General features: G+C 30.1%; 1 protein-coding gene across 1 annotated transcript in view; it reads left to right on the plus strand.

Annotated features, from left to right (window-relative positions):
- The window catches only part of LOC142329055 (LIM domain only protein 3-like), a 167,895-nt gene that overhangs the window by 80,149 nt on the left and 61,479 nt on the right, over positions 1–26,267 (plus strand). The gene's annotated exons all lie outside the window — the stretch shown is intronic.

Here is a 26,267-nt window from a genome sequence, read left to right on the forward strand (position 1 = left end):
CATTATTTTATTATATGTTGATGCGTTTAAAAACCACTCCGTTGTAAAAACTTATCGTACTGGTACTTTTAAATTTCTCTTAATCTTCATATAGCGTTTATTCTACCTCCCTCCGTCAGAGGCCTTATTTGGCCTTGTTTTTTATTTGTTTACTTTCTAACAAAAGTAACAATAAACGATAGTAACTGAACAGATCAACAATCAAGCGGATGTCCTTTTCAAGAGCCTCAGTTTATTGAAAAAAGGATATAGATAAATAAAAGTAAAAGATAACAAATAAAAGGCATGACATCAAATAAAGAGTGGGGCGTTGACTAAACGCTATATAAAGATTAACAGAAATTTAAAAGTACCAGTACAATAAATTTTGACAAGGAGTGGTTCTGAAACGCGCCAGCAAGTGATTAAAGAATGAAGCTACGAAAGCTAAGCGGTACTGAAACGTAGAAACTATAGTGATCTTAGTAGAAAAAATAATAGTAATTATTATTTTAATACTCAAGGTGATTCAGGGTAGACCGAATTGAAGATACGCTAGGAAGAAATAACAAAAGAAAAGTATTTTCAATTAGAAGAACGTTAAAAGAAAAGTAAGCGATAAACACGATAAAAGTATGAAGATTACAGAGAATAGTTCATCAAAGTTATCCTATCGTTACCGCACCAGTAGAAAGGAAACGTAACTGGTGGGACACTTTCACGAGTTAATAGTAACTGGAGGGGATTTTTATAACTTCTCATCGGCCCTACTTGTCGTCAGTTCACAGCTTTTTTCCACTTTTTTTTTAACGCTGGTCGAACCCCCTAACGTGTACCTCTACGCGTTATATATTATGTCCAAAGACCCCAGAAACAAGGAATTCTACGCAGTCAACGATTATGCCAGAATTACTTTGACCCAAATCGTGTCTAGCGATGCTGGAAAAAGGATACTACTACCTACAAGTAGTAAACCAGAAAAAATAAAAAGTAATCGACGCTGTGGAAGACGATAGATATCGATCATCATTTAACTACTTAATCACTAGTCAATAAACCGAGATCGCCATGTTGATTATCGATCTTTTTCGACATATATAAAACAAAAAAGCAGAATATCAAAAAAACTGAAACAACTCGGATGTGATTTGCCGATCGGGTATAATAATTTATCGCTGAAGGTTTTATGTTTTTAATTATTATGGGGTAAAAATTACTGTTTTACGCGGCCTTTCATTCATTTTTTTGTTTTAAATGTCATTTAAGTGTACATGTTCCCAAAACATCGTTTTTCATTAACTTTCACCAAAAGTACCGCACTAAATTTCATAATAATTGATATCGCTTCATAAAATTTACATTACGGTATTTAAATTTAACTGGGTACATGCGATTTCAAATTCCAATATACCATTAAATCAGGTAAAAAAAAAAAAAAAAAAAAAAAAAAACTGAAATTAGCACTGTTTCAGTTACAGTTTGAAATAAAGTCTACTTTTGTTAAAAATATTACAACATAGTTTAATTCTGTATTATATTGCTTTGTAAATTTCGTACACTTAAGTGATATCGACTATTTAAAGGTTTATATACATTTTTTTTACACGACTGCCCAAAAAGGAGTATAATGTATTTAGGGTCTATGTATGTACGTTTGTACCAACGTAGCTCAAAGGCCGAACCAATTTAAATCTATGACCTCTTACGTTACCAGAAGTGTCATATGCTATATAAATATGTATATGTGTATGTATGTATATATATATATATATATACATATTTATATATGCTGATGATTCAAAAGGAATGGGAAATAATCTGAAAACAAATTCTAAACCTTGAAATAAGGAAAAAGATTCATAGAAACATATATACGAAAACGCTTTGTTATCCAGTTAAGGGTAGCGAAAAATTTCATACTGAAATTTCAGTATATTACGGGTAAACCTGATCATTTCTTGTGTTTATGCCTGAAAAATAAAATATAACAGATCCAGAACGTATTTCCCGTAGTTTTCATGATATCCGACGTAAAACAGAAATATTCGGGGACGAAAAACATTTTTTTTTTTTAGGTTTGAAGTACAATAATTTTGCTAAATAACTAATAAATGCTTAAATTTTATTATCAATTTTATTCTGAGAAAATTGATTTAATAAAGTGTATGAAAAACAAAAAAGAAAATCAATTTTTTATTAACAAACTTAAAAAAAAAAAATCGTATGAATTTGTAAAAATTAAAAACAGCTGCTTTTAGTACAATAAATTTAGACCTTTGAACAATTAAAATAGTTTTAATTAACTTTCAAAAAATATTCACCGGTTTATACTATAATAATTTTACTAGACTGCCCAAACAGAAGTCTATTTACTGTATAAGTTTGTGTTTGTTCCAAATCGTAGCAGCTCAACGGCTGAACTGATTTAGATGTATGACCCCGCTTTGGAATCCTTACGTTACTGGGAGTATATAGGTTTAAAAAAAATTGAAAATAAAATTATGCTATACACAAAATCACTCGCAATTTTTTTTTTGGCAGTCGTGATTTTTAACCTCGCGTTAGCTTTTACATTGTATTTAACTATTATTCTCTTTAGATATTTATTTTTTATAATAAAAAGCAAAAGGAATATTAGTTTTATACATTAAAAACGTACTAATTAAAAGAAGCTCGATTGTCATCAAATACGGAGAGGATGTTACGGGCACAAACAGTAAAGTTAACTTTCAGTATGGGCTAACAGATTGTAAACGGAAGTACTAAAGACTTAATCGGGCTAAAATTATGATAAGTTATTATCATAAAAACACAGTCGTTCCTGTGTGCAGTTTAATCGTAATTTAAATAACCGTATCAATTAATGTAGAACACAGTAGAATTAAAAAAATATTACAAAAATTGGAAATAATTTAGAGATTTTACGTAGTTCAGTAAACGGTAGAGTTAAGATAAGATTCATATACGTTAAGACTAAGGTAACATATTTTCAACGTCCTAATAAAAAAATATTATCTCTTATCGTCAGTAATTAACGTAAAACACACTATACACTCGTAAATATATGTGTTTTTTTTTTTACATGATTCCTAATACTCTAGAGTTACGTTATTTAAAATAGAAAAATTTAACAAATGTTTTCATTTTATGTGCTAATAAACGGTAAAAAAAAACCCGTAAAATTTTGAATTAAATGATGAATATGTATGTATATAAAACGACAGTTAGTAGTAGTAATAATAATAATAATAATAATAATAATAATAATAATAAAAAGAAAATTCCAGAATAATAGTCCTACAATACATTACATTTAAGATATTTTATAACTTCAGTAAAATAGGAAAGGAGTCTGGTCCAATTGTTAGAGTTTTAAGGAAAAAAGTTGTATAAAGATTATAATGGACGTTGTGTTAAACTTTAAGTTGGTCTTCTTAAGTTCGGGTTTAATCCGGTTAGATGGCTCCGTGATAGCCTTAGACACGTCTCAATGAGCACAAACTAATGTCACAGGATTAGAAGCAGACTTGCCGCTCAACTTTAGGCCCCTCTCTACCGCCCTTCAACGAATCGTTTCACTCGCGTAAACACATCCTCTCTCGCTTTCTCCTTCGGGTCTATCTTTTCTTACTAACTTCCTTCCTTTATTTACCCTTAAAAACACCATCAAACATCTCCCTTCTCATAACAATCGTTATTTCTTTCTGTAATTTACAACGTTTTATTTTCACCACAAAATTCTAAACGAACAATAAAAATTAATATAAAGAGATTAAAAAAGTTTTTTTTAATGTAATTTTTTATAAAAAGGAACTGAAAATATAACTAAATTTGATCGACATATTCGTGGTTTAGTCGGTTGGAAAAAGAAATAAATAGCAACATTAAAACAGAATATTTTTTGGTAGTCAAATTTTTTTCCGAAAACTAATACAAAAAGGAAATCTTCAAAATATATATATATAAACTATTTAAATTTACGTAACTAATTTAAGAAATCATAAGATTTATTATTTTCCCGTCAAAGCGTGTAGATTATAAAATAAAGAAATCTGAAATAATGAAAATTCATTATTTTTGTATTGAATTGTTCTTGAAGAAAAGACAAATTTTTGTCTGACTAGAGAATTTTCAATATTCTACTAAACTAAAGGAATATTATTTTTTTTTTAAATAAATAAAATAAATATTTAAAAAAAGATGTTTTTATTTTAAACTAACTTTAATTGAACAAACATAATACGATAAATTAAGGTTAAAAAATATTTACAGAACGAAACTATTCATTTCGGAAAATTCAATAAACCGTTGGCATTTTCGATTGAAACAGGTGAAGAAAACCGAATTATTTTTTAACAACTAATAATATAACTACGGGTTTTAATGTAAACTTTTTAAAATGACTTCTTTTTTTAATGTTTTCATAAAATATAAAAAACAAAATTCTTCCGGGAATCGTTTGATATAACTCGTGTAAAATTTTAATCGATAGCAGTTTATTAAAAAAATACACGAGGTTTAAAAACTTTGCTTGGATGGCTTTACTGCGCATTAATATTTGATTTCATTTATAGCACTAGTATTTATATTTTCTAAAGTAAAGCGAAAGATATAGACAGAAATCTAAATTAAACGCGATTGCTTTTGTACGCGATTTGAAACTGAAAATAGGTAGTTATTATCTGAGATAACTGGAGTCGTTTAGGTGGTAATTTTTTTAATAATTTCTGCGCGAACTGTGTTTCTGTAATATCAAATTAGAAAATTAAGATATTAAAAATGTATATATAGCTACATAACTGTCACGATAATACTAATTAATTTACGGTTACATACGTTGTCGATAAGCATTGCCTAAGGACAAAAAACAAAATTGTTTATCTAAGTAATAAATAATCGATACCTAGATATTGTCAACGGAAGCAATTTTAGGCCTCAGAGTAATAGTAGAAGGAAGATTAAAGAAAAACAAACCAACATACTTGGCGTTTATAGACCTAGAAAAGGCATTCGATAACGTAGACTGGAATAAAATGTTCAGAATTTTAAAAAAATTAGGGTTCAAATACAGAGATAGAAGAACAATTGCTAAGATGTACAGGAACCAAACAGCAACAGTAGCAATTGAAGAACATAAGAAAGAAGCCATAATAAGAAAGGGAGTCCGACAAGGATGTTCCCTATCTCCGTTACTTTTTAATCTTTACATGGAACTAGCAGTTAATGATGTTAAAGAACAATTTAGATTCGGAGTAACAGTACAAGGTGAAAAGATAAAGATGCTACGATTTGCTGATGATATAGTAATTCTAGCCGAGAATAAAAAGGATTTAGAAGAAACAATGAACGGCATAGATGAAGTCCTACGCAAGAACTATCGCATGAAAATAAACAAGAACAAAACAAAAGTAATGAAATGAAGTAGAAATAACAAAGATGGACCGCTGAATGTGAAAATAGGAGGAGAAAAGATTACGGAGGTAGAAGAATTTTGTTATTTGGGAAGTAGAATTACTAAAGATGGACGAAGCAGGAGCGATATAAAATGCCGAATAGCACAAGCTAAACGAGCCTTCAGTAAGAAATATAAGTTGTTTACATCAAAAATTTAAATGTCAGGAAAAGATTTTTGAAAGTGTATGTTTGGAGTGTCGCTTTATATGGAAGTGAAACTTGGACGATCGGAGTATCTGAGAAGAAAAGGTTAGAAGCTTTTGAAATGTGGTGCTATAGGAGAATGTTAAAAATCAGATGGGTGGATAAAGTGACAAATGAGGAGGTATTGCGGCAAATAGATGAAGAAAGAAGCATTTGGAAAAATATAGTTAAAAGAAGAGACAGACTTATAGGCCACATACTAAGGCATCCTGGAATAGTCGCTTTAATTTTGGAAGGACAGGTAGAAGGGAAAAATTGTGTAGGCAGGCCACGTTTGGAATATGTAAACAAATTGTTAGGGATGTAGGATGTAGAGGGTATACTGAAATGAAACGCCTAGCACTAGATAGGGAATCTTGGAGAGCTGCATCAAACCAGTCAAATGACTGAAGACAAAAAAAAAAAGATATTGTCACGTGAAATAAATACAAATTTAAAACAAAATTTTATTGCTTTTTAGAAAAATATACGTTTAATGCAGTAAACCATATCTGTCAAAAAATACAATGCATTTCATCTAACGATGATTGCAAAGCGTCATACTGACGCAGTGCCAGTATACGAATGCGGGCAATATAAACGATACATCCGTGCGTCAACCGGTTAGAAAGGAGTGTAAAAATAAACATTAAGCAGATGTTTTTTAGCCGACCGGTTTTTTGTTGTAAATTTCTGATCTTTTAATCGTTAAAGGATTTATGATCTCTTGTGAAGGAATACTACAGCATATTTTTACGTAGAATTTTCGTCAAGAAAACAAAGTTATTAAAATAAGTTACGACTTAATTAGATTTCCGGTAATTAACTACTTACAACCTTCAAATAAATTATTATTAAAAAGTTAAGCTTGTAATGGAATTTAAAATTCAATACTACTTTGAACGAATGAATTCTATTTTAATAAAATTTTCTCTAATTTTAATATAGAAATTAATTTTTCGTATAATTTAATTAAGTTGAGGTTTACCGAGCAACAAAAAATCTTTTCTTCCGTTAATTCACAATTAATTCTAGTGAGGAATCGGTTAACGTAAAATGTTAATACTTATTTAGAGAATATTCCGTAATATTTATTGGAATATTACTCAGAATATTAGTAGAAATGTTTGAAATAGAATGAAGGATTAAAACAATAATGTCGGGTAAGTGCAGACGGTTGTATCACGGGAGCGTATTGGGAACAGAAGATAAGATTCAACATTAAACTAATGCTGAGACACGGCTTTCCTGCTCGTTTATCATGCAGATCCCACATAATTAATGTATCATCGGTGTAGTTTTGTGCGCTTAATCCCCTACGTCACCTCCCCTCGTTATACTTCCTCTTACCCCCTTAAGGGGTCCGAGGGGCCGTCTTAATCCGCTTGTCAAGCCCTCTCGTTCCCTTATCCTTCTCTATTCCAGTTCTAATGACATGTAAGGTGCCTTTAAAGCACTTAGAGACTTGCTAGCTTGATACGGAGGGTACGGTTACTCCGATGTTAATTTAACCTAACCGTTAGAACCTTATTTTCATTGTAATAATGCTTATTATTATCGCGCTCAAATTTGTTTAATTATTATTTTTTCGTAAGAAAGAAAATTTAATTAAAAACTACAAAATAAACGGTTTTAAATTCCAGAAAACACTATGAAAAGCGTATTATTTCAAGTATTTTTCTTACAAAAGAATTTTGTAAGAAATTTTTAATTTTCAAAACCTTTTATTTTAATTTAATATTTCCTTACTGTACAAGCGATAAAATTAAGAATTTTCAAAAATCCACGAAGCCGTTTTGAAGAAATATATCTACTGTAGCGCCTCCTGGCGGCTTATAACCGTAAAACTAATCTAAGAACCTGCTCAGAGGAGATACCTATGTAATGCGAAAAAACCGCATCGAAATCGGTCCAGACGTTTTCGAGGAAAATGGTAACAGACATACACGCAAACACAAACTCTTACCCCAAATGCATATACCGTCTCCGTTCCGTCACGGGTAAAAATAAGAAAAACACACAATGCACCGTAAGTCTAATACATAACGTTAGGCAATTTTGTTTTTGCTAGAAATATCTTGTTTTTAAGATTTTATTGAAAAATACTCGACAATCAAACTTAGGTTGTTAACAAAAATAAACTCAAGTCACTCGATTAATACTTGTAGATAAAGGTATTTATAGCTGTAGATTTTTACGCTGTCATTTAAAAATTACACTTATTTTCAATAACTTTGAATCTATGATAGTGTTAAGACAAGAGATATTTGATTCGCACAGGCGCTAAACTATTATTCAAAAAATTCCAGTCGAATTGATTGGAAAAGAAACCTTTGTTATTCTCTATTTCTAACTTTTTCAGCACAAACAACTAATGAAATTAATAATGTTATATTTACTGAAATTATTCTTCAGAAGGGTTCTTTAAAAAAACCGCAGTCTAATTTTAAATGGTTTTTTCTAGAAAATTCTAGAAAAAAGTTACATTCTACAACAGATTTATATTTATTTCTGTAAATTTTTATCGACGCAAAATTACTAATTAATTATGCGGCGAATCTCGTGGATAATTCAGCACTTAGGCAAACGTCCAAACAAAATGGGCGCGATGAAGGAACTGAAAACGAAGACCTTGATATGTAATCTGGATAGAATTGTTTGTTTCGCGCATCATTTGTGAACCGATAATTTTTTTTAATTTTCATCTATCTCTTTTTTATTCTTAATCGCGTCTTTCGCATTTTTCGTTCTGTAGATATATGGCATACCCCACTAGGTTCGTACTTGAGGTGCGACATGGTAGAAAGTGGACGCGTCTAGAACTCTGGTGCAAAATAATAGGCTGTCGTGCCAATCGGATAAAACCTCCTTAGCATTTCCAAATACAAAACTCTAATTACTTTCTTGTACGAAGTAAAGGAAGTATTGTGATGGTGAAAATTTCGGTTTTCAGATTTCAACCGAAATATTCATTTGATCACCCCTAAATCCATTTTGACTAATTTCGGACTGATGTGCACCTTCCGTTTTGATTGCAATCGACTGAACCAAAAAAAAAGCTAAATCTAAAACAATTTGGATTTTGGACTTTTTCTTAACTGCAGTAATAAGCCCTCATCGAGAGCTTTTCAACGATATAGCGTAAGTGGTACATATTTTCATCGGTTCCAGAGTTATAATCAAATAAAATTTTAATTAATGAAATATTTGGATCTTACAAGAGGAAGGCACATCGGTTCGAATCAGACTTTTTTTTTTTTAAATTAAATATAATGATTTATTAAGCTTTGATTGTAAAAAAAATTTACGATAAAGTAATTTAATAATAACAATAAAAAAAAAATGAAAAGCTATCAGACGTTATTAATGAAATAAAATTTTATGTACTTTTCATTTAAAAAAAAAAATGTTTACATACAATTTAATAAGCGTACAAGCAAGTCATGTGGTGTCCGCATCAGATTTTTTTGTAAAGTTTTATGTAGATCAGAAGAGAAACGTACTTTAGATTTTAATTACATAAATTACTACACAAATCGCTATCGCTAAAATTAGCTAAAATATATTAAATTGATTAAGAACTGAATTTGTATGCAAATAAATGGCACTAATTTATAAATTAAAAGTTGATTGTGTTTTATTATTTTCTTTCAAAAAAAATTTAATACAGCTCTTAACAAAAAGCTTTTTCACAAGTAACAGTTCACTGATTCGCTGTCAGAATTGACAGTTTTTGATTTACAGTCTTAAAATATCTGACAAAATAATTTACTTTTACGTTTTTTTTTTTTATATTCTTAACAGACAAATTTCGTTTTGCAGATATATTCACTGATTTTTAGTATTTTAAAAGTCAGTGATGATTTTAAAAATATTTTAATTCTATGAAAATAACAGATTATTATTAAAGTGTCAGACTATATTCAGGTGTGTTGTATTAAAATTCAATAAACTCTGCCTTATAATTATTTAAAACAATTGGGTTATTCAAAAATGTTAGACTAAAAGCGCTATTTCTTAATCCTTATCTATTGATAAGTGAGCATAACTTTGATAAAATACTAGTTAGATGTACAAAATAATTCTAAATTCCATCCAAAAATTCACCAAATCTAATATAGTAAAAGATTGAAATGTAATTACGCGTTAAAAATATATTTCATTTTAAAATATTTATATTATTTTTTAAACAAAACCATTCCTCATAAATTTATAAAGGAAAAAAAATAATATTTACACAAATATGTTTATAAACAGAGTGATTCACGAAGAATGTATCAAATTTTCAGGACATCTTCTGCTGGTGAAAATAAAAAAGAAAGCTCATATAAATATAGGTTCGGAAATCCTTTGTAAGCGAGTAACGGCTGACGAAAGATTTTTCCCTGATTTCTGCGCCTTCGATAAAATTAAGCCGGATTGTAATTGTTTGGACCCAAATTAAGGAGTAAATTTATTGGGGTTATATCAAATCTGGTCGGAAAAATTAAAAAAAAATGAGCTCCAAAACTATATTTGTAGTGGTTTTCGAGATATCTGGGGGGTAAAACACAAAATAATTTGGCCGAAATTCACACTATTTTATCTTTAGTTTATAAATAAATAACTTTCTTAAACGGGTTAATAAACACATCAAAGTTTTAAACAAAACTTGTACAGAATTTGATTAAGTGTAAAATGCTATGAATGAAGTCGAAACGTAAGAATTTCGAAGTTTATCAAAAAACATAACATACCAAAACGTGGCAGATTTTAACTAGGTATTATACGAAACGAATTTCCAATATTAAAAGACAAACAATCTCTCTGGCCGGCGAACAATGTTTGTCATGTTTTAAAAAATTTGCTACATTCTTGGTGAATCACTTTGTATAAAAGCAGAAATATGAATTTTTCATAATAACGTTTAGTGCTTTTGTTAGAAAAAAATTATTATTTAAATTATTTTTGTTGGATGTTTTTTTTTCTTTTTTGGTAGAAAAGAAAACTTTTTACATTTTTAAAAAAATCAAAGAGGTTATTATCATATAAAGTTTATAAATTATCCTATTATATTGTTTATATATTTATCATAAACAACTTTTGATAAATAAAGAGTTGATATATGTTCCATTAGACAAAATTAAGATCTAAATAGAATCAGAAAACCAAAAGAAATACTTTATAATCCTATTTTCAGAAAGTATTTTTTATAAAAAAAAAAAATTGAATATTATACTTCGTCTAGCCTTAAAACGTTGGAAAATATTTGAAAACATTAAATATAGGACTGAAATGAAGGGAGGTTTACAGAGATAAGGTGTGTTATGCGAAGAAGCACATCACTCAACTGCTATCTGTTATGGCTTCTAGTTGAGAAATGCTACTTAACTTTTCCAGAAGTGAGGTCGGAGTCTTATCTTTGTAAGTTAGACGGGACTTGGTCCTGATATGCCACTCACTTCCACAATGAATCATGTATACTCAACCCCCTCCTTTCGTATACCCACCCCTTTACCACTTTTAACGTTACGATTCTTGTCAGTTACTATCCTTCGGGAACTACATTCCCTTCTAACGAGAAGAAACAAAGTTATAATATATACCTTCATCAGGATGCGCATAAATACATTTATACACGCACGAATAATTTTAATTTTATTACGTTAAACGAAAACACTTTTAATGTAATAACAAAGCAATTTATTTTGGAATTTTGCGAATAACTTTACGGTATTACAATAAACAGATATATTCATGAGATCCTTGTGTTTACAATAAACTACCGACTAGACCCTTAAACAAAATCGTGCTTGTAAAAAATCACATTTTACGTCACTCATAAAATATACCGTAATATCACAACAACAAAAAAATTTAAAATATTTTTCTTACTTGTGTGTTATATTAAAATGCACAAAATAATAGGTAATCAAAAAAGGATTTAGCTTTTTTCATAGCGTTAGCGTATTCTGTCAAAGGTCGAGGAAGACCGGCACGTAAACAGTCATATGACATCGCCGATAACCTAAACATCCATCATCAAACAGCGTTAAACCGTTTGGTGATGGTTTTTAAAAGCGGATAACCTAGACAACGTGGGAAAAAGATCCCGATCGAAGCGAGAAGCTCCACATTCTGTGGCAAAGCCCACCCCACACTGACGTCCAGAAAGATTATACTGTGCGTTTGACGTGATCGGAAGGGCATCGTGCATCACGTGCTGATATCGCCAGGCAGAACGATGGATTCGAGACTTGTACTGACGACGATTAGCGCGTTTGCACGTAGAAATTAAAAATAAAAACGGTCTGAACCGGTCAACAGAAAGGATGTCGTACGTCAAGCTGACAACGCCAGACCGCATACATATTTAACCGTAAGAAATTGAGAGAACCTGACCGGGAGGTTTTAATGCGTCCATCGTCTAGCTCAAACTATGCAGAATTCCCTGAACGGTATTAAGTTAGTTTCAACAGAAGGCTGTAAAATTCACGCATCGCAAATTTTTTATCGCAAACCACATATGTTCTATAACGACGGATTACGGTGTCGTCGGAAAAATGGCAGCAGGCCATCGAAAAAATGGTGCATATGAGGTCTCATAATGTTATTTTCCAATAACAATATATGTAATCTCAAGCTTGGCCTCCAAAGGATCAATACGTTTAAAACAACACAAAATAACTTATGTAATTATTTAAAAGAAACTTTAAAGAAAACCCGATAAAAAATTTGATATTAACCTTGGGATTACTGATAAAAGAGAAAAGTAAGGACTATTGATAAATAATGTATCGTTGTAAAATACGTTAGAGTATAATGTATCGATTAATAAAACAAAAATTTATAAGAAAAACAGGTAGTATGCCGTGAAAGAAACAAATAAAATATCGACACAGAAAGTAAATATTGATTATAATTTAAAGAATTGTCTTGTATTACAAAAATGTTAAAATTACTATCGATAGACGAAATAAATATGACATTTTTTTAGTCGGTAAAGTTATTTTTATTAGTTCCAACTAATCGGAACCGAACGTAAATTTTATTACAAAAAGTAAATGACATTCAAAGAGTTTCCGTTGAAATCTTTCAAAGAATAATATATGCATACATATCTTATACAGACATAAAACTAAACAAGCGTGAAATTAAAAAAAAAAGCAACATCAAAGGGGAAAAAAAGTTTGTAATATCAATTTTATATAGAAATTAGAATAAATTTCTTACAAGTATTTTTAAATAGTGTAGCGCTTAAGTTTACACGTAGAAAAACGTAAAGCGAAAACGATACTCAGGTTAGCTAATTCATTTTTTTTCTTTTAATTCGACAATATATATTAATATATAAAGAAATATAAATACAAAATGCATAAATAAAAAAATATTTTTGAAGATGAAATAAATCCGATGAAATTACATTATTTACAAGTGCAGATATAAACTTAACCGAAAGCTATTTGCAAAAAAAAATTATATCGATTAACTTCAATTTCGGAGTCGAAGATTCAAATCCTAAAAAAAATTTGGTCGCTTTTATACGGTTTTAAATACTACACAGAGAATACCTATTTACTTTGGCGATCGGGGTTCAATTAACGACACATCTCAGAAACGGTGGGCCTGAGTCTATTCAAGACATCTCACTTAAATATCGTACATATTCTCCTTAAGAGTCGTACATCGTTCAGTAGTCGATCGAATTGCTAAGTACACGTTAGGAAAAAGAAAATTATTTCAATTTAGTAAAGGTAGAACTTACTGCAATTATAGAATTTAATTATAATTAATAACTTTTTGAAATGATCCATCCAAATTATATACTTTATTTTACGTAAATAATTTATTAAAGACTGAATTTTCAATACGCGGATACGCTTTTTATATCGACAAAAAAACGTTTAATAACTGTTTTTAGAAATTCAAATTTTCAATTATAAATAACTCTATCTTTTTCACGTATGCAATTTTTTTAACGCAATTTTTAGAAATACTTCTCAAAAAAAATTATCGTATAAAATAATACGAATAATAATAATAATAAAAGTTAATAAGTTCATTTTAAGTAAATTTTAATGTTAAGTTGTAAAGGGAATTCATTCGAACATTTCTTATAGAACGGTTTGCTTTCAAAATTTATTTTATTAAGTAATTTAGGACCAAAGAAACATTTAACTAAACTTTTCAAATTAAAATATTGGAATACCGTCTGACCTATTACAAATTATTAATTATTGTCTATTACTATTTATTATCGTGAAGGCTATGATTATTAGTGTTTGGATATAATTGAAAATAATACGAAATAAAAAATTAACTACGAAGCGTTTTACAGTTTTCAATAACTTAATTGCTTATAACTTGAAAACAAAGGTATTTATCGAAAAATAGTTTTCGCCGTTTATTTTATCCTAAAGTTTTACATTAAAATCGTTTATCATATGTCCACCTTCCTCTTTATAAAAAAAGTTTGATTCTATAAGGCGGACAAAATTTCAAAAACACCATAACGTACTAATTTTTGTTACTACGTAGATCCGTACTTGTTTCTACTCCCCTTAGTATCCATCAGGTTTGAAATATTAAATCATTTCCTTACTTTAGTATATCACTCTGTATATTTTTGTAATATGACATTTGACATCGTTTACGTAATACGTTAAGGATTTTTATCTGATCGAGCGTCATCTTCTTACTTTACAGCCTTTATAAAAGTAATGCAATATTAATTTCAGTTTAGAGCGAGCAAAACATTTAATTTTAACGTTCTTAAATACTTCCAAAAACGGTATAGCCAACTTTCAATCAAATCAGTTGATCTTTTCGGTTAAATTAGCTCGTTAAAATGGGAAAAAATATCACGAGCAAGAATTTATTATTTTAGAAGAGACAGAATTACAATATATATGATTAAGAAAAAGAACAAAGTTGCAAGTTTTATAAAATATAGATCACAAAATTTCGTAAAACATTTGAATATTTAACCGATATAAAATTTAAAAAAATGTCAGTCAAATAATTTCTTTAAAACCTAGCAAAAACAATGAAAATTATTTGACTCATCAAAACGGTTTCGTATAAATAATTTTCACAGAATAAAAAATACCCACCAAATTAAAAGGTTATTCGTTGCTCACAAAAATTATCTAAAAGAAAGTAGACAACATTTTAAAAAGAAACTTTTAAATAGGATACAAATTTATAAACTGACTTCTCTAGACAAATATAACAAACATAGACATTATCAATCGGTATGATTTATAAATTATTATGCAACAGTCAATTCGCTTCGATAAACTATACTACTCTGAAATTTTTTTTCCAAATTTGACTTACATTTTCATTACAAAATTATTATATTTTTAAAAAAAGGTTGTGATAAATTATATTACACTTGCATCCTCTCGCGGCTTCGTCCGCTATATAGATACTTGCGTTCCTAACGCGGTCGGGAGATTACGCTTAGCCGGTCAGGACACTGCCCCTCGACCTTGTGTTCATAACAATTATGATTGTGAAAATAACAATGATAAATAACATTAAAGCCTGTTCAATTTATAAACACTTCACTAATTGTTTTTTAAATTTCTTGTCGCGGTTTCGCAAGCGACTAGAAATCCGATAATCAAAATTAGAAACGTAATTATTATCGTCGCGATGTTACAAAATCTCATAAAGATTGATTAAATAGCGGTCGCATAAAATGGCAAAAATGTAAAAAAAAAAAAAAATTATGTTTTTTCACCCCTTAAAATATTAAAGTTCAAAGAAACCGATATTTGTCTGAAGAGTATTTTTTAAAGCCCCACTCTAAGAAATATCTCGTTTAGTTTAGATTTCAAAAAATCCATACATTGGTTTTTAGATATGAATATTTCTCACACCAGAAGTCAAGTTCACTTGTTACAGATAAATTAAAAAAAAAAAAAAAAAAAAAAAAATAGTAAACTTTAATGTTACCCCATTTTAACCCTTAAGATTCGAAATTTCAAAAATTTAGAAATTGATATTTTAATATATTTATTTGAAGATCGATTACGTACACCACAAATCAAGTTGATGTCTTAATTTGTTAGCGATAAATTAAAAAAATATATATATATCATTGTTACTCCATTTTAACCGTTTAAACTCGGAAATTCAAAATATCCTTTCTTAGTATGTACTTACATCATTACAAGAACGTGAAACTAATTTTCATATCGATTTATTGTCGGTTTTTTTGCTGGACGCTGATGAATCAATCGCTCTGGACATGTCCTTTTATATAAATAGATATTGTAACAAAGACCAGTGTGTAACGAATTCCTGCCAATTAAGAAGAAAGTAGTAGAAAATAACAACGAAAGTAATTCAGAAGGAATCTTTTCTAAGGCTAACAGATCTGTTTAAAAATCCTTCTTTGTAATACCGCTCACGGTACAACTGCAACAGATGTTCAATGAGGATTACCGTACCGCGGTAGAAATTTATGGGAAATGTAAGGGTGCGGATGATAATTCTCACGCTTCAACATTGAAGGAATCTGGGTCTGGTTCAGCGGGTCAAGAGGATACGAGTATAAATATTCCAGAACCGCCGAGTTAAAATCAGTAAGAAGCGACTATTTAGTGAGTATTTAGCGAGAACAAGCGTATTGCTGCAAGTCTGTTTGACGCGATCGTGTAACGGCGTGCAGTAACAACGTGAAAGTGACGTCACAAGCATTCCAGTGAGGACAGCGGATGGACGCAGGAAGTTGTTCGGTGAGTTACTGGTAGATAATTAGTGAAAGAGATAAAGTAACAAACTCATTCGTAAATCTTTAGGATAGTTTTATTTGTAATCGGCAAAGGTATGTGCAGAGAATGGAACCGAATAAAGTTTAGTGTAATCTTATGTTCTTATTGATACGATACTAGCTGTTAAAGGTGTTAATACTAGTGGTCATTATAATGTCTTTTGTCAATCGAACTGAATACTGGTTTTTACGATTCAACAACCGTAAACGAATCCCCCCTGTCCTTGAAATTCTATTTTATATGTAATTTATTGACTATTATAATTATTCATTATTTTTATTACTATTATTTTTCATTATTGTTGTGGTTGTTATTATAATTATTGTTAGTTGCTCATTATCGTCGTTTATTATTATTATTGTCATCATTACTATTAGTTTTTCTTTTGTATATAAGTTTTTAATAGTTAGTCTCTCAATATTCTGGTCGAGCCGCGAACACGCGACAATTTTATAATAAATTTTTATCTTCTACGTAAATATTTATTATGCTTTCTTATAACATATTTTAAAAATAAAATTTTATTTCAAGATTTACAATGGTAAATTTTACTTAAACTTATTTTTATTAAAAATTAACGGTACATTTTATACGGAAATTAAGTAAAAAAATAAATAAACAAAAAAAGGCTAAAAAATTAAAGAAAGATCGTTTATAAAGAGAATTATTAATAACGCGTAAATTAAGAGTTCACTCGCTGTTGGTGTTGTTAAATCCAAAGGGAGTTGAATACATTATTAAGACAAGATCATGAAGGAAAGAGCGGTAGGGGGGGGGGGGGTGAGAAGTTGAAGAGAAACAGCAAGAAGAAAAAGGGATATGAGAGAAACAGAGATAGAGATATTTAGAGAAAGCGTTCATGATTGTCTTTCGGTGTTCTGTTGCGGTTATTTTTGTTTGTAAAGTCAAGTTTAGTAAAGTCAATGTAAGGAAGGAAGAAACGAGGTAGAGTTTCAAGCAACTGTGACGGGGTTCAGCAGGAGTGTGAGTTAAGACAATGACGACGAAGACACTACGAGTTCTAGTGTGAAGAAGGGTAACGGATGAAGAGGCAAATCTAGAAAGAGAGAGTGTGAAAGGGGAAAATGGGTTAACGTCAACCACCCAAGCCAAAGCCGAGCCGGCTAATTCAATTAGCATGAAGTCAAGAGGGTGAAGGATCAAGAGTGTAGAATGTAGACAGTACATAAGTTCCTCTCGGTTCTGTCTTGGACAGAAGTATCTTCTCTACGACAAAGATGTAAACCCTCTTATCAACCAATAACCTTACATATATATATATACATCAAACTATTGAGATGTTAAGATAGCTAATAATATTACTATTAATATTTTCAATTTATTAATCATTACCGTCATAAGATGTTTGGCCTGATCGAAAGAAAAGTAACATAATTTTTAACAGAAAATTAAACTACATATATATATTTGATCTAGTTAAATTTCAAGAAGAATTAAGTAAACAATGAGAAATTAATAATAGAATTAAAAAAAATTATTTCAAATTTAACTCGTTTTGTTTTTATTTTATTATTTTTGTTATGTTCAAATTTCTTAAGTTTTAAAATTATTTTATGTTTATTAAAAGTCGGAATGAAAAAATATTCAAATATAAGTTGATACATCAACAAAGCAAATAATTATCATTATTATTACTATTACATATTTTTGAAACGATTTCATCAACAGCAATGGTCGTTGAGCCCGGTGGAGATTGGTAGCGTACGAAAAGATATCATATCTGATCGAGATTCGAACCCGGGATCTTTAAATCTGTTTATTCAAATTTTTGGGTCAAAGCCTTTCGGTTTTTAAACAAAAAACGTAGCCGAATAGCATTTAATAATAAGACATAAACTTTAATATTGGAACTAAACATTTTAGTGTTTTTCTGTATTATAATGCTGAAAATAATAAACATCGTATTTCCTTAATTAAGGAAAAAATAATTAAGATGGAAACCATTACAAATTATTCTTTTATAAGTAACACTTAAAAGTAACAACATTTTTAAAAATCAGAAGTAAGAAGACGTCTGAAGACAATAATAAAAATAATTATAATAATAATTTAACCTGTTCTTTTACAATAAATACTGAATTACACCTAATTTACAGAAAATAATAAAATTTTTGTAGATGGGAATTAATCGCTCCTTTTTCACTCGACAAACTGAAACGGTAAAAATTATATTTTGAAGTCGACTTTTAAAAATAATTTAAAATACCGAAATAAATATTTAATTTCTCCACGCTTAATTTACGTGAACTAACAACACAAACGTGAAAATTTTGAATTTGAAATACAATAATCTGTCTAACCCTGTCAAAAGAATATTTAAAATAATTTGCGTAATTAAATCTCCACTGACGCTACCGTATTGAATTTCACAAATTTAAGTTAAAAATGTTTACGAAATATAAAAACCTAGGAACCAAATTTACGTACACCAAGATAATCGTACGTACTAATACTTGTCTGGCTTTCAAAATTTCTTAACTTTTAACATTATTATTTTACGACTAAAGTTGTAATAAAAACTTCCTTTCAAATATTAAGGCGATATATCAACAAAACAAATATATTTCATTATTATTACATATTTTTGAAAATATTTCATAAAAAAAGGTTTTTATAAATTCCATTATGAATAGTCAAGGTGTTAAAGTTAGGGATGATGATAATAGTAGAAGGGGGGATACAATGAGATACCAATATGTCTGGACTGAACGTGGCAGGACTGCCAACAGCTGAAAGAACAAATTAAAAAACTCGCACACACCCTCAATATCGCACCCTGAACACATGCACTACACGGGGGATTCTGTATTTTATTAAACATACATGTAGGGTCTGAACTTGGATATTGGCCAACGATTCTTTCGGTATAAACATAAATCCCATATCTTCTTGAACGAATTTGATTTCACTCTGTTTCTTAAAAAATATATTATACTATATACTATTGGCTTTACTTGTATATCGGTTTATATAAAACTCTTCTTTTTTTCTTATTATTATTTGCATTATGTGCAGGAGCGAGCTACTCGAGTGACTAACTACGAGGTCTGAAATAATATATTTTTTTATGTAACGATTTTAAATAATTTATATCTTAATCGATCGTGTAGGATAAAATTGAAAATTATTCCTAAAACGCTACATATCATGAATACTTATTCAATATCCGGAAACGATGAACAAATTAAAGTAGTAAAATCAGTAATATATTTCTTAGTTAATTTACATTTACTACAAGTGAAAAGAGGTAAAAAATTATTATTTTTTATTTTTTTTTGTAAATTGTAGTGTTTTAAAATCCAATTACCGTAATAATAAAAAAAGAAAAAAAAACATTAAATACACAATTGCAGGACTTTCACAGTTGAAAGTCCTAGAACTGTGGGTTGTTTCTGATGCATGGCTTACGCGCGCACACACAAATTAATTAAAAATGTTCATCATTTTATTTAAATATAATATTTTTTCATTTATTTAACTCAATGATTCTAATAAAGCTCGCGCGCATACAGTTTTTAATTCACGTAGGTATGGTGGTACTAGCGGCGAATTTGGTTTTTTCAGTTTCTTAGGTGTCAAAACGTCAAGATCCGGTGTAATCGCATATACCCAAATCGGACTGATTAAAGTAGTTTCTCTTCCACAGCTATAGCTCTGTTATAGAGCTATCTAGACGGTAAAGTAATATATTAATGTTAGTGTATTTTTCTGGAAAACGTTTAACAAATTTGACCGAGTGAAAACTCTCTGTATAATTTTTCATAAAGTAAATGTACGTGAAAGACACGAAAACAAATTTGGTACCGTTAGGCTAGTATAATTAAAGAAAGCATTACGGTAACGTATTAAATAAATATATATTTTGAACATTAAATATGTAAAAATCACGTACCGTTGCAGATCGGCTAATTATGTGCAACGTATTATTAAAGTAATTTTAACAAACACTGCTCAACAAAATTCAGGTGTAGGTTAAGTCGAGTAAAAATGGAATGAAAGTTTGCCGAATAAAAATAATAAATAAATACGGCGATTGGATTATTAAGTTTTGATAAAATTAAAGCCGTTTTATAATGTAAATATTGGTTTTTATTAAAAAGTAAGACAGGATCAGGAGGTGGCGCTCGATCTTTCTGTCGGGTGCCACTCTCAAAATGAAGTTCACCTACAGATTAGGCAAGTTAATTTGTGAAGATAGTAAATGTTTGTATTTTCTTTTTAAACATATATATACAAAGTGAATTAGTTCAATTTAACTACATACTCTTCAAAAATGGTACTATTTTTTTTTTTTTTTTTTTTTTTTTGAAACACTACTACAGTTACGCATTTAAACAGATATTTTATCGTTGACACCGCAACATTTATAAAACTGCTTATTTCAGCTTCAGGTACAAAACCGCTTAAATCAGATTATCATCGAAAAGGCTTTATATCAGATATTCTTCAATTGTCAACATCGAACATTTAAAATTAATCGATTTAACACGAAAACAACAACATATTTGACCGTTATTATTTTATTTGGTATTAAGAATTATAAGGTTTTTATGAACGCTTAAATATACAATTATACATAGTCTCAAAAATGGCTGTGCGGCATGCTTTAGAATTATGCGGTCCATTTTGTTTTTTTCGGCGTTAGGTCGGTTGCCCTGCGGGTTCGTCGGGCGTTGCTCAGTAATAAATCAACAGCTGTTGAATTGTGATTGAACGTGTTTCGTTTATCGGAATTAATAGTTACGAGAAACTTAACTTACGGTAGAGGAACGCATTTTTCTCGATGAAGACGTCTTTCGTAAAGGTAACAAGTATACTGATTTAGTGAAGAACAAATTTTCTGAGAAGTTTCCAAACACTTCTATTCCTCATCGCAATGCCGTTCCAACTGATATCGAGAAATTTCCGGCAACAGGCTCTGCTGAAGACGCTGATCGCAGCGGAGGACCACCTAAACTAAACGAACAGAAGCCGCTTGATATTTCGGATGCTGTGGCCGTAACTCCATTAAAGTCGACGCGTAAGTTACTACGGCAGCAAGATATCGGACTTGCTACCGCACAAAGTTGTAAGAAAAAACTGAAACTTTTGCCTTAGAAAGTAATGTGCGTTCAAGAATTGAAACGTGCAGATCGTGCCAAAAGACTAAATTATTGTCAACGGTTTAAACTTTTTATCGACAAAAATTCCGCAGATATCGTCGACATACTTTTTTTTACAGATGAAGCACGGTTTCATCCAGGAGGGTATAATAATTCACAAAATATTCGACTGCGGTCGACGACGAACCTGCTTGAATTACAGGACCAATATTTACGCGAACCGAAAATTGTTGTCTGGACCGGGGCGAGTAGAACGCGTATTGTGAGTCCGATCTGTTTTTGAAAGTACAATTAATAGTGATCGTTATTGTGCCGATAACAAAATTGGAAATCAACCACGGTCGGTTCCAACAAGATGGGGCTAAGGGCACACCGATAACAGGTCAATAGGAATTTTTTACAAAATCTCTTTGGTGAACTAATCATTTCGAGGGGTTTGTGACCTATACGATCACCCGATTTGACTCCCCCAGATTACTTTATACGGGGGGGGGGGGCAGCGAAACAAGGAGTGTAACCTAACAGACCACGCACGATTGACGAACTAAAAAGGCGCAATATCGGCATATGTAAGAGATAATCCAGTAGATCGGCTGATTAAAGTGTTTGAAAACAAATTGAAACGCGTGCAGTGTTTTGGAAGAAGTCATTTTCAACACCTTTATTACTCCAGTTCTTGTAATATGAGTCTCTCTAAAGTTATAAATAAAATAAAGAAAAAATTAAGAAAGTTTCGTCATTACAGTTACATAATTCCAGTGCACAGCAACTTTTCGAATGCACTGTATTAATTTTTTTTTTTTTTAATTTTTAATTATAATTATGAAAAACTCTAGAAACAAATACCTCAAAAGTACGTTGTAGTCAAGACTACAATATTAGTAGTTTTAAATAAAACTTAAGGAATATTTATTAATAGATAATTTAGTAATGATTCGAACGATGCGACGGGTATTTTATTATGGGATGAGCCGTCACACATTCTTTAAGTAGTATTCATTACAAATTTTACATAACGCACAATATATTTATATTTATGACTATTTATACCAAAACAAGAGTTTTCTGTATATTTTGGTGATTATAATTCAATAAAAGAGACCCCCCTCTCTTTTATATTCAATATATAATCTATAAAAATAATACAAAACCAAATACAAAAAAGTAAAAACTTACTAAAATTATGTGAAAGTAAAACGTAAATGTCTAAACGTAAAAGTAAAATGTCAAAATTATAACTAAATATTATCACTGGTTCTAGAATTAAAAATAAAACAATATGAACGCAGAATTTCGGGATTTTTAGTTAACTGCGGCAAGTAAATACGTTAAGCTATTTTTCTAATGCAATTTACATACCTTTCCGCAGAATACTTCACTCTAAATTAAACTTTACGTAAAATCGAGTTCCCAAATTGGCTTTTATTAAAAAAATTAATTTTATATATATATATCCCAGCCTTTCATCCAGAGGTCCTGGCTTCTAATTCCGGTTAGACATGGCATTTTTCACACGCTAAAAAAATTCCATTTCCATGCCCTACGCACAAGCTTCAAGCTTATGTAATGATACCATCAAGTCAAATTTTATTAATCCGATTATTATACATAATTACCGTTGAATCTGATTAATCGTCTCCAGTGTTTGAGGATAACATATATAATCTTATATTTAACGTTAATTAGACGAGATTCGCGAACGAAACGAGCGTAAGTTATTTTTTTTTAATATTTAACTTCTAGATCCACCGTTAGGCATTCTTCAGAGGATGAAGATCAATGATTTGTAGCGTGCGTGAAAATGTCATGCTTGACCGGGATTCGAACCCGGGACCTCCGAATGAAAGGCCGAGACGCTACCACTCGCGCCACGGAGGCCGGCCGGCATAGGTTATATTTGTTCAGATCTAACCAAAACCTACGCTTTCTTCGCTCGCTAACCTCGACTAATTAACAGAAATGTTTCGATTATTTAAACAATAAATTCAGTAATTTATGCCAACAGTCGTTATAATTGTTATTTTATTATGTAAAATGACCGGTACATTTAATAAATTGCTGTGTATTTATTAAATTCTCCAACAAATACATATTAACCGGTAATTATGCATAAATACCGGATTAATCAAATTTACCGCAACATATGTATATAATTTTTTCAAATTCAAATCTGTTCAAAAATTCTCGAATAGATTCAACTAACTTCAACGTCATTATAATATTAGTATACGAATTAGTCTGTTTAAAAAAAGTTAAGGATAAAAACGTAACAACAAAATGTACGGGTGAACTAATACAGTTTTAGGCCCATTCGTGGAAAAATATAATGTGGCTCCTGCTAAGAGCAGTTTCAATTATTTATTCAAAAATTTACACGGTTAATTTATCATTTCGTTGAAAGATTTTTACAAGAAGTTGTAAAATTACGTATATTGTAGGGAGGAAATTCAAGAAATCAGGCGTCACAGAAATTAAAAAAATTTGATGTGTATACCACATGACTTCCTTGTACGCATATTAAATTACATATACACATTTTTAAATGGTACATAAAATTTTATTCATTTTTAACTTCTGGCATTTTTTCATTTCTATTATTATTATTATTATTGAATTATTATTTATCGTGATTTTTCTTACAATCAGAGGTTATAATTATTAATAAATCAATATATTTAAATTAAAAAAAAGGAGATGAAGTCGGATTCGAACCGACGTGCCTTCGCCTTGTAAGACCCAAATATTTCATTAATCAAAGTTTTATTTTGCTACAATTCTGGAACCGATGAAAGTAAGTACCAGTTATGATATATCGTTGAAAATCTCTCAATGAGGACTTATTACTGCAGTTAACAAAAAGTCCAAAATCCAATCTTTTTAGATTTCGGGCTTTTTGGAGACTTTTGGTCCAGTCGATTGCAATCAAAAGTGGAGGTATACAACTAGAGTTACAACAGTTCTAAATCCAAAATTTCAACAACCTACGGCTAATCGTTTTTGAGTTATACCTACGTAAGTACAGATGTCACGCCGAAATTACTCAAAATCGAGTCAGAGAAAATGGATATTTCCGTTGAAATCTGAAAACCGAATTTTTTACGATCACAATACTTCCTTTACTTCGTACAATGAAGTAAAAAGAAAAAGAAATGCAGCGATTTTTTTTTTAGTTTTAGAATAAACTTGCCCTAAAAATCACGGAAATACATAATTATATTGATTATGTAATCACGGATTATTCGTATCGAAGAATATCGTTCTGGATTTAATTACATTAATTTAATAAACACAAAATCACTGCATCGTAAAAAAAAAGGAAGAAACATCGAGTAGCAGTTAAAACATAAATGACCATAGGGTATAAGTAATTAAATCTTAAAGAAAGATACGTATTGTCAGTTCTGATGATATCGGCGCTTTATTTGTGTATAAAAGATTAGACTGAAGTCCTCTAGCTTATGAATCGTAATATTTTTGTAAGAGATTTGTTAAAATTTGATAGCTTATAAAGATTTGAAACTATAAATATTCCATTTGTATTTGTGTTTCGGGTATTTAAATATAGGTTACCCGCGAGGAAATGTAAAACTCTTATAAGTCATCTTAAAATTTTTAACGTACTTCATACAGATTTTACGTTTAGCATTGCACTTTTGAAGTATCACAACGGTTTTTTTTCTTTATTTCCATGAAAGTAGCCTAACGCTAATTTCCATCAAAGGATGATCCAGATTATTGAATTGCAACTTGCGTGGATAGTTGGAGAGTTCGTTTGTCAAGATGCTATAATTTGATTTAAAAAAGTTATTAAGAAATAGTCTATTTGTCTGACAAGAGCGATAAGAAAATATTTGTAGAAAAGAGAATACAAATACATGTTATATTAATTCGTAGATCTCGAAAAAGCATTTGAGAAAGTTAGAAACATTTAGTAAACTTCCAGATCGGATGGAAAGAAGGCTAAGAATTTTTATTTCATTCAGAATATAAGAGTACGTTTCGGGAACGAGACGATCGAATAATGTGAATCGGGTAGAAGAGTAAGATCGGAATGCTATTTCTGTTCTGGTTCGTTTGATTTCTGTCGCGAGAAAAGTTTCAGTGGATGTTTAAGAAAAAAACGAAGACGTTATCGAGGAAAGAGGAGTCGAATTCATCCGTTTTATCGATGAAAAGGTGATTACCGGTAGAGTACCGAAAGGAATCCGGTAAACTGAAGCGAGAAGAATATGGAATGAGAGCGCACTAAAAAACAAAAGTACAAGTACGGTTTAAGAAAAAAAAGAAGACAAGAATTAAAAATATATAAGAATTAAAATAAAAATATTAATCAAAATAAGAATTTTAATTACAAAAAAGCATTTAATATGAAAAAGGACTGCCGGATGAACATCTTGATAAAAACCTCTGAAAACTATTTTTTTTTAAATCCTGTTCTGGCGGGACACTATACGAAGCAAAAACGTAGATTCTAAAAAAGGAAGATAAAAAAAGAGTCATAGCAATAGAAATCTGGATAAGGAGAAGAAAAGGAAGGATAAATCGCATAGACAAATTAAAAACTAAAACTTTAAACGAAGCAGAATAGATAAAAATGATTAAAATAATAGCGAACAGTAAAAGGAAACGGAATAGGACGCTGGTTAAGAAGTAAAATATATACTGATGGTAGAACACGGATCATTACCGTCATTACCAAAAGAAAAAACCTCGAGAGGTTATTTCTTTACTGAACATCCTTATTCTTTTACCCACCCGTCTTCCA

Source organism: Lycorma delicatula, chromosome 8, assembly GCF_047948215.1.
Source record: "Lycorma delicatula isolate Av1 chromosome 8, ASM4794821v1, whole genome shotgun sequence".
NCBI lineage: Eukaryota > Metazoa > Arthropoda > Insecta > Hemiptera > Fulgoridae > Lycorma > Lycorma delicatula.